This window comes from Mustela nivalis (genome assembly GCF_964662115.1).
Source record: "Mustela nivalis genome assembly, chromosome: 11".
Taxonomy (NCBI): Eukaryota; Metazoa; Chordata; class Mammalia; order Carnivora; family Mustelidae; genus Mustela; species Mustela nivalis.
Genome location: NC_139030.1, coordinates 62,214,255 through 62,223,119, shown reverse-complemented (window position 1 = coordinate 62,223,119; position 8,865 = coordinate 62,214,255).

Below are 8,865 nucleotides of genomic sequence, written 5' to 3'. Positions count from 1 at the left end.
TCTAACACTTTGTATACAAATTTTGTGGAAAAATACATATCACATGACCTCTTTCTTTCTTTCTTTCTTTCTTTCTTTCTATTTTTATTTATTTGACAGAGATCACAAGTAGGCAGAGAGGCAGGCAGAGAGAGAGGGGGAAGCAGGCTCCCTGCTGAGCAGAGAGCCTGATGCAGGGCTTGATCCCAGGACCCTGGGATCATGACCTAAGCTAAAGGCAGAGGCTTAACCCACTTGCCACCCAGGCACCCCTCATGACCACTTTCTAGATCCCAAAGTTTTGCAATATTTCTGAAACAGCTTTGCAAATCTCAGTTTTGGTCCATTGCTTCCCTGGAACTCCTCTAACCAGGGTTACTTAGAACATCTTTGTTACTAAGGACAAAGGACCCATTATACTTTTCCCATACTTCAACATTTTCAGACATCTTGGTACGTCTGCTTTCCTGAGTGTACAGGTTTTGGCTTATGGGGAACAGATAGCCTCAATTTTCTCCTACATTTTTTTTTTTTTTTAACTTGCTTCCTAGTCTCTTATCCTTGTTCATCAGTATTTCATGATAGCATTTTGTTTCTTTACATGTTCACCATGTTTGGTGTTATCTAGACCAGGTTTTCTGATGATTTCAAAGCTTATGACTGCATTTGGCACTTATTTCAGAACAGAAATACACTACCAATGTTAACATCAAGTTTATGAAACACAATTCTCCATATTTGGTAGCACTTTTTAATTCATTAGAGTTTGTATATATTAAAAATGGTAATCTAAATGTGGAAGTGGATTGTTCAGTATACAGGACAATCAACAATCTATTAAAATTACCATATATTTCTCTCTCAGGCCATATATTTAAAAAGTTCCATATGACTTGAAGATTAAAAATATTATGTTATAAAAATATGAGTTATAAATAAGTCATATACAAAAATAAGGCTTAGGTTAGGTTTCTTCTATGGAGAATGAAAGAAGGATGTTTATTTTTTAAAACCTCATTAATAACATTATTTCCTTTTAAATTAATTGGTTTTAATTGGTTACTTTGAAGCTCTGACACAAATTTAAAAAGATACTGTTTACACTACTGGAGATACTTATAATTTTGAAAATATCAAGAGTATTTATTTATATGACACTATTTTTTAAACAGAACCATAAAAGTTTTTTTTTTTTTTTTTTTTTGGTAATATAGGTATCAATTTTATGTTACTTTTAAGAGTTTGAAGAAATATATGATCATTGATCTCAGGGTCCTGGGATCGAGTCCCGCATCGAGCTCTCTGCTCAGCAGGGAGCCTGCTTCCTCCTCTCTCTCTCTACCTGCCTCTCTGCCTGCTTGTAATCTCTCTCTGTCAAATAAATAAATAAAATCTTTAAAAAAAAAAAAAAAAAAGAAATATATGATCACAACATATATGGCAAATACACCTAATAAGTACTTTAATGTCATATATGAACCACAGTAAACCTTCTTTAAATGATTAGTCTCCTATAAATAAGATGATTTAATAAATAATCACGCTCAGTAATCATGTGCTCATTCAGACCTTCCCATGGAACACAATAATGGAAAGAAAATACTCTAATATTCTATAGCAATAAAATGTTTCCAGATACTTTTGGCCTTGAGAAACATTTTTAGCAACAAAAATCTGAGAATAAAAACCAATAAAGAAGTCAGATAAAAGGGAAATTGTTTTGGCTTCAGTGGGCTTAAGGTGTAAAGAGCTCAAAATACTTAGTAATATGCAAAGCAAGCCTGAGGAACTTCTGAGCTCTGTGGAATGTGGTTCTATCACTTAATACCCCAAATTAATCATTGTCCAATATTATTCTAATAGACCATTAGTTAATTTTACATATCACAGTAATAGCTTTAATGCCTGACCTGTTTGTATTTATATTTCCATTCATTAATATTAAACAACTCTTACTCATCACCGAGAAGAATATATACCATTTTAAGTAAGGGAACACTGATAATTTTATTGTTGCAAAATATGTAATGTAATAGACAAATAAAAAATAGATATTTATTAGGGCATATGGGATGTAAGTGAATGAATTTAGAAATTTACTTCAAACTTTCACCTGTATGGTATATAAAAAGTAGAGCTATGTTTTAATTTCTAAGCAGTGATTTGTAAAGAAAATTAGGAAATTTCATGAAAACCAAAAACAGGGCAAAAATCAGCTATAATTCAATCTTATTTTTGATACGGAGAAGCTTCCTTAGATAAAAAGTTATTCCATTTTGAAGGACAGCTGATAACGATTTCTTCATAAACACAAAGCACGAAACTAGATAACAACAGTTGACAAGTTTGGAGACCCACACTGATTAGATTTTGCCTCTTGGTTTTTTTTATTTTGTTTTCTTTTTGTTTTTCTTAGTTGAAAGTTGGTAAATAGAAAATACTTGAGTGTACAAAGATATAGAAATCCATTCTTTTCATCACCAATCTCATTATTTTAAGATAGTGTATGATTAGTATATTATATTCATCAAAATGTTGTTATATATTTATGATTTACATACACAAATATTTGTTTATATGTACATATAAATATATAAATTCCCACATTTTTATAATGGAAGTATTTCAAACATTGTTCAAAGGGGGATTTAATGATCCAGCAGGGCTGCTGTTGAACTATAATAATTTTTACTCTACTCAATTATCTGTAGCTTTTACCTATAATGAAAAGGCATTCCCATACTAACAGTATTTTCCCCCTCAATGATCTGAATTACAGCCATTAGCTTTAAAACTCAGACAAGAAAATGATGCATTAAAAAACAATGTCCAGGGGTGCCTGGGTGGCTCAGTGGGTTAAAGCCTCTGTCTTCAGCTCAGGTCATTGTCCCAGGGTTCTGAGATCGAGCCCCACAACGGGCTCTCTATGCAGCGGGGAGTCTGTTTCCTCCTCTCTCTGCCTGCCTCTTTGCCTACTTGTGATCTCTGTCAAATAAATAAATATAATCTTAAAAAAAAATCAATGCCCATTACACTTATGTATATTAATAATTTTAAAGAAAATTAAGGGAGACCTTCAGAAATTCCATAATCTATATCCAGATTAGCCTTGCTACTCTAATGACAAAGAAATCATTCCTCTGACCATGTCCTTTATTTTTAAGGCCACATTATTTTTGTATCTTAAAAGACTCTACCTTAGTCTGAACCTCCTTTTCACCAACTCCTCCTGGTTCAGGAATGTGGGAAACTACTTCTTTTAGCGCTTTTTTACCTCTGAACCTAGAGGATATTCAAGGAGTCTTGCTAACTATTTGATTATTCAGTTAGCATGTTATCTAAGTAAGAACTAGACATTATTAAACATCCACATATCCTAATTTGTCCACATGAGAAAAAGTACATTTTACTTAATATGCATTAAAACTGCATCCAGATAAGCTGTAGTATAAAACTGTTTTTCACTTTTGGAAGTATGGACCATAGGTCACTGACTTACCTCTTTTAAACCTAAGTTTCCAGAGTTAAAAATATCTATTCATCAGAGAAACTGCAAAGTTTAAAGATATCTATGTGGAACTTTTTTGTCAATATCTAAGTTCTATATGAAAATAAAAATTACTAAAATATAAATAAGATGAAATCAGACATCTATGTCCTAATTTAAAGAAATTCAGTGCATGAAAATCGAAACATGAAATAGTAACCAAAATTTTATAAGCATAGCACATTTTATTTAAAAAAATATTCAAATTATGAGAAAGATAGGACAAGAATTTTTGTTTAAATTTTCCTTTTGCAGTTTAAAAGGGACAACTCAAGGAGATCAAGTTGCTTATCAAAAATCACAGCCTAGTAAGTATAGGGGCTAAGACAACCACAAAGGTGTTACTAGCCTATCAGAACTTCCTTTTATTTCACAAGGAGGATTTACATAAATATCTGTGTACAGGGTAATATTTAAATGAGGCAAAATAAGGGTGGAGCCTATGTGGAAGTATTATTACTTTATTTTCTTCTTTTAAACCACATCCTATTTTAAAGAAAGAGGTAAAGAAATTTCCATATCCAAGGAAATAGGAAAATAAATCATAACTTCAAAGCATTAACAATGAAAGTTATCTGCACAGCACTGAAATCTCACACACAGGAGGAAAGAAAGTTAAAGGTAATCCACAGCTCCGCAGTCTCTGAGAGTGGCCTGGAACTCCGTCACATTTCTGGTACTGTCCTTAGACTGACGAGACTTCAGGGAATGGGGAGGACCATGCAAGGATTTAGAATGGCCCTGAAGACCTCATTTCATTATGCAGAAGATAGAAGAAGAAGACAAGAGTTGGAAAAGGAAACAGGTGATGTTGCCTACAGGTCCTGGAATTCACCCTCCTCATCCAGAGTGTGGTGGAAGCCAAGGGAAGAACAGGGCTGATGGGAATCGGCAGAAGGCAAGGGAAAGCTCTGGCAAAGGATAGATATGCAGAGTATAGTAGCAAAGAAAAGACACAAACTTGAGAATGAAGTTGAAAATCTTAGGACAATACGTAGAGGCTGGCTGAAAGTAGAGAAGGAACAAGAGTAAGAGAGAAAATACCAGAGGCACTTCCAAATGCTACTTCTTGATGTTGTGGCAGAAGAAATATTTGGGCTGCCACTGAAGAAGCACAAATCATTCAAAGCCTATAAAATTCAAAATTGAGGCCAGGCACAGGGTTTCTGAAGCAGGCACTACAGAGGTGTTTTTCCTCATTTGTGTCCTACATGCACCAGCTTCAGGGACACAAAGGGTGGCTTCCTTCAGCTTCTGTTCAGAATGATTATCTGGCTGAAACAAATGTAGGGACACAGCAGAAAAAAAAGAGATGGAGCCCACACTCCAGGCAACTCAGGATGTTCAGAGCACAGATCTAAAAGGAAAATGCTTGTATTGAATGTGTGACACAGAGATGAAAGTCTGCCTCAAGTCTGCCTGGTAATGTTGCTTCATGCCATTTCGGAATTTAAAACCTTCTTGCAGAAAGCATGGCCCATTCCCTTTGCTGAGTAGGGATGGTGACTGCATATGTGCATTCTTTTTTCCTTCCAGAAATGGAAATTTAAGTGGCATCATTAACCCTAAAGATGTCAGATTCCCAAAAGAACTGAATCTAAGATTTCTGAATTGCTCTTTTTTTACTTCTTTCTATCTTTCTTTCTTTTCTTTTCTTTCTTTCTTTCTTTCTTTCTTTCTTTCTTTCTTCCTTCCTTCCTTCCTTCCTTCCTTCCTTCCTTCCTTCCTTCCTCTCTCTTTCTTTCCTTTTCTTTTCTTTTTTAAATACTGTCTCTGTTTTGCATTTTAAGATGCCTCACAGTCTCTGCTTGGGTTTTCAAAAAGAATAGCCTGGGCCTGCATTGTATCAAAATCAGTCCTGGGGGTGCACTTGGGTGGCTCATTTGTTAAGTGTCTGCCTTCGGCATGGGTCATGATCCCAGAGTCCTGGAATTGAGCCCCGCATCGGGCTCCCTGCTCAGTGGAAGTCTGTTTCTGCCTCTCTCACTCCCCCTGCTTGTGTTCCCTCTCTCGCTGTGTCTCTGTCAAATAAATAAATAAAATCTTAAAAAAAAAAAAAAATCACTCCTGGGTTCTGCCCGCATATGTTTGCTGTTAATAATGGCTTTAGGTACTGGAGCATGTTTGTTTTTTCTTAATTTAACATTGTGTTAATGTTATGAGTAGGACATTTGAGGAATTTAGGGTTGATGTGGTCAACCTCAAAGGACCTGAGAAATTACACTTGTTTTACTGGAACACAGTTTGTGTAGCAGTTGCCAGAAGCACCCGGATTCTCCCTTGGCATCAGGGCAAAACCTTGCTTGTGGGAGATGGAAGAGAATAATAAAATGGCTAAGAAAATAATTGCGTTATAATTCCTATGGACCAAATCTCAAGAAATATGAATTCTGAGATATTTTGTTTTTTGGTTTTTTAGTTATAAATTCAAGGCATATACATTATCCTGTCAGCCTTGATTACTTTTTGAGATTTGGATCATCCAAAGGGATTCATGTTCTTCATATGTGATGCATGTTACATGGCTGATTTATTGCATGAAGTGCATTTAGGCTGTCCATTGAGCTCACTGCCTTGCTTTCAGTGAATTGTACTGGATACGCCTTGTATATTTTGAATGGAAAATAGAATAGAGAGGAAACTTTTGACTTAGAAGCAGTGCAGTCTTGAGTTAGCTACTCAGAACACTTCAGAGCCTTCTTGTGGTAAAAGTTAAACTGCCTACTGAGATTCAGGAAACTGAGAGAAGCAGTGGATAGTTTGGAGAGAGCCTCATGAAGATGATACAGTACCTTTCTTTCTTTTCCCTTGAAGAGGTTGACTATTGGATTAATGTTCAACACAAATAAGAGAAAAAAAACTTGGAAAACATTAGGCACATCTATCATTTATGTTCATGGGTCAATGAAGAAATTTCCATTCCACTCTAATTAGAAGGAAATAGTAATAAGGAAGGTCTTTCAAACTGCTTTTTCTCACTCATATATTCACTGAGGAATGGCTTCCTAGTGGTCAAGGAAAGAACCTGAACATGGATAATTAGGTAGGAAGGTAGGTAGGTCTCGTCTCTCATTCTGTGAGCTCTAATAACCCATAGGAGGCACACACCCGCTGCTACTGTATATTCTCCCAATACACACATATATGTATAGACTATGGGGTCTTCCTCCTCTGGGGAGACTTCAGTTTGGGGTGCAAAAGTTTAATAAAGCTAATATATTATTCTACATTGGTTGGATTATTTGTTAATTGTGCAGAACCTACATAGGTAAATTGATGCATTGAATTTTTGCTCTTACACCTCAGTGGCAATGTAATTCCTCCATTTGCAATGCCCTACACCTTTTATTCAGCTCGTAGCTTTAGTTAGCTACTAAGACCAATTAATATGGCCTCAGTTTTCAAAATGTCTTGCACAGCTAATTGCTCCAATTTCACTGATGACAAAGCCCTCTGTTGTGTATCTTTCAGATTCCCCTACTTGATCTATTTGCATATCTGTCTCACAAGAATTTATGATAAACAGATCAAAGTAGTACTTATCTATTTTTATACCCTATCCACATAGCTTTTAACAAATATTTATTCAACAGACTGACATATTCACTTTGTTGTCATACACAGCCTTTTCAAACACACAGATTTATAGGAAACTTTTAATCAAACCATAAGAACAAATCTTTAGAGCAAAAAAAAATCGTTCTGGTTTGATATCCTTATTGTGCTTCCTTGTCTATGTGAAGAAAGATTCCAAAATTTTTTAGCCTGATTTTCGTCATCTCTACAAGAAGAATAATCCTCACTCAATTAGTTATTTTTAGAAACAAAAGGAACCACATATAAAGGTACCTACTCATAAACTGCCTGGCATATGGTAGACTCACTTGAAATTTGCCATTACAAACCAGGATAAAAAGAGATTATTGCTGCCGTGCATGGGTGGCTCAGTCAGTTAAGTGTTTGACTTCAGCCCAGGTTATGATATCAGGGTCCTGGGATCAAGCCCCGCATGGAGCCCTGAGTCAGGCCCCAAGTGGGGCCTCACCTGGGCTCAGTGTTTAGCGGGGAGTCTGCTTGTCGCTCTCCCTCGGTCCCTACCCCTGTTTATGCTCTGTCTCTAACAAATAGAGTCTTAAAAACAAAAACAAAACAAAGCAAAACAAACAAACAAAAAAAAACTATTGCTTTTAAAGTGGGAGATGCTTTCACTTCTTAAGATCAAATTGCTGGGCACCTGGGTGGCCCAGTCTTTTAAGCAACTGCCTTCAGCTCAGGTCATGACCCCAGGGTCCTAGGATGGAGTACAGAATCTGGGCTCCCTGCTCAGAGGGGAGCCTGCTTCTCTCTCTCCCTCTGCCTGCCACTCTCCCTACCTGTGATCTTTTTTGCTCTCTCTGTCAAATAAATAAATAAAATCTTTAAAAAAAGATCAAATTACTGATTCTCTTTTTAAAGACACATTTTTCTCATATGTTTCTAAAAAATGGACAATCGAGCTAAACCATCCCACCTGAAGAATACCTTCTCACCTTCCCCCATTTACGTCTGGGTGATTTCACAAATTAGGATATGATCCCTAGAAGTTGTCAGCTCTATTCAGGAAGAAAAATGCATTCTTATTTGGTTTCATGAAATTAACACAAAATTTTAAAGAAATATGAGTATTGATCTTCCCAATATACATTTAAAACTATAGGATAATTTCCTAAGGAGTAAAGGAGAAAGGGTAAGTTTGAAGTCTCTCACATATTTTCATGAATGCATTTCATGCATAAAAATATATTCAATGCTTTAAAAAACAATATAGAAAAAATCTAATTTATGTTCCAGATTTAAGTAAAATCTGAATGTTTAGTCTTATATGTGTCACGTTCTTTTTATTGATTAATTTGACATTGAATACAAAATATTTCCATTTCTATCATTCTACCTGTGAAGAACTCATTTCTTTTACTTGAAGAGTTAAACAGCCACTAAGCAACCCTAATGTCTCTCTCTCTCTTTTAAAGATTTAATTTATTTATCTGAGAGACAAAGAGAGAGAGTGAGAGAGAACACAAGCAGGGTGAAAGGCAGAGAGAGCTGACTTCCCACTGAGCCGAGAGTGGGAAAAAGAACTCAGTCCTGGGACTCCCATCATGACCTGAGCTGAAGGCTGATGACCAACTGAGCCACCCAGGTGCCCAATCATAATTTCTCTTATATATTAATAAATTTGTTATGTGCCTCTGTTTTTTTTTAGGTCTTTAAACTGCCTTATATGCTTTCACTGAAAACTTTGTGGTATATTTGTGAGTGACTAACTACTGTGAATTTTGAATAGATGTATATTCAATTTC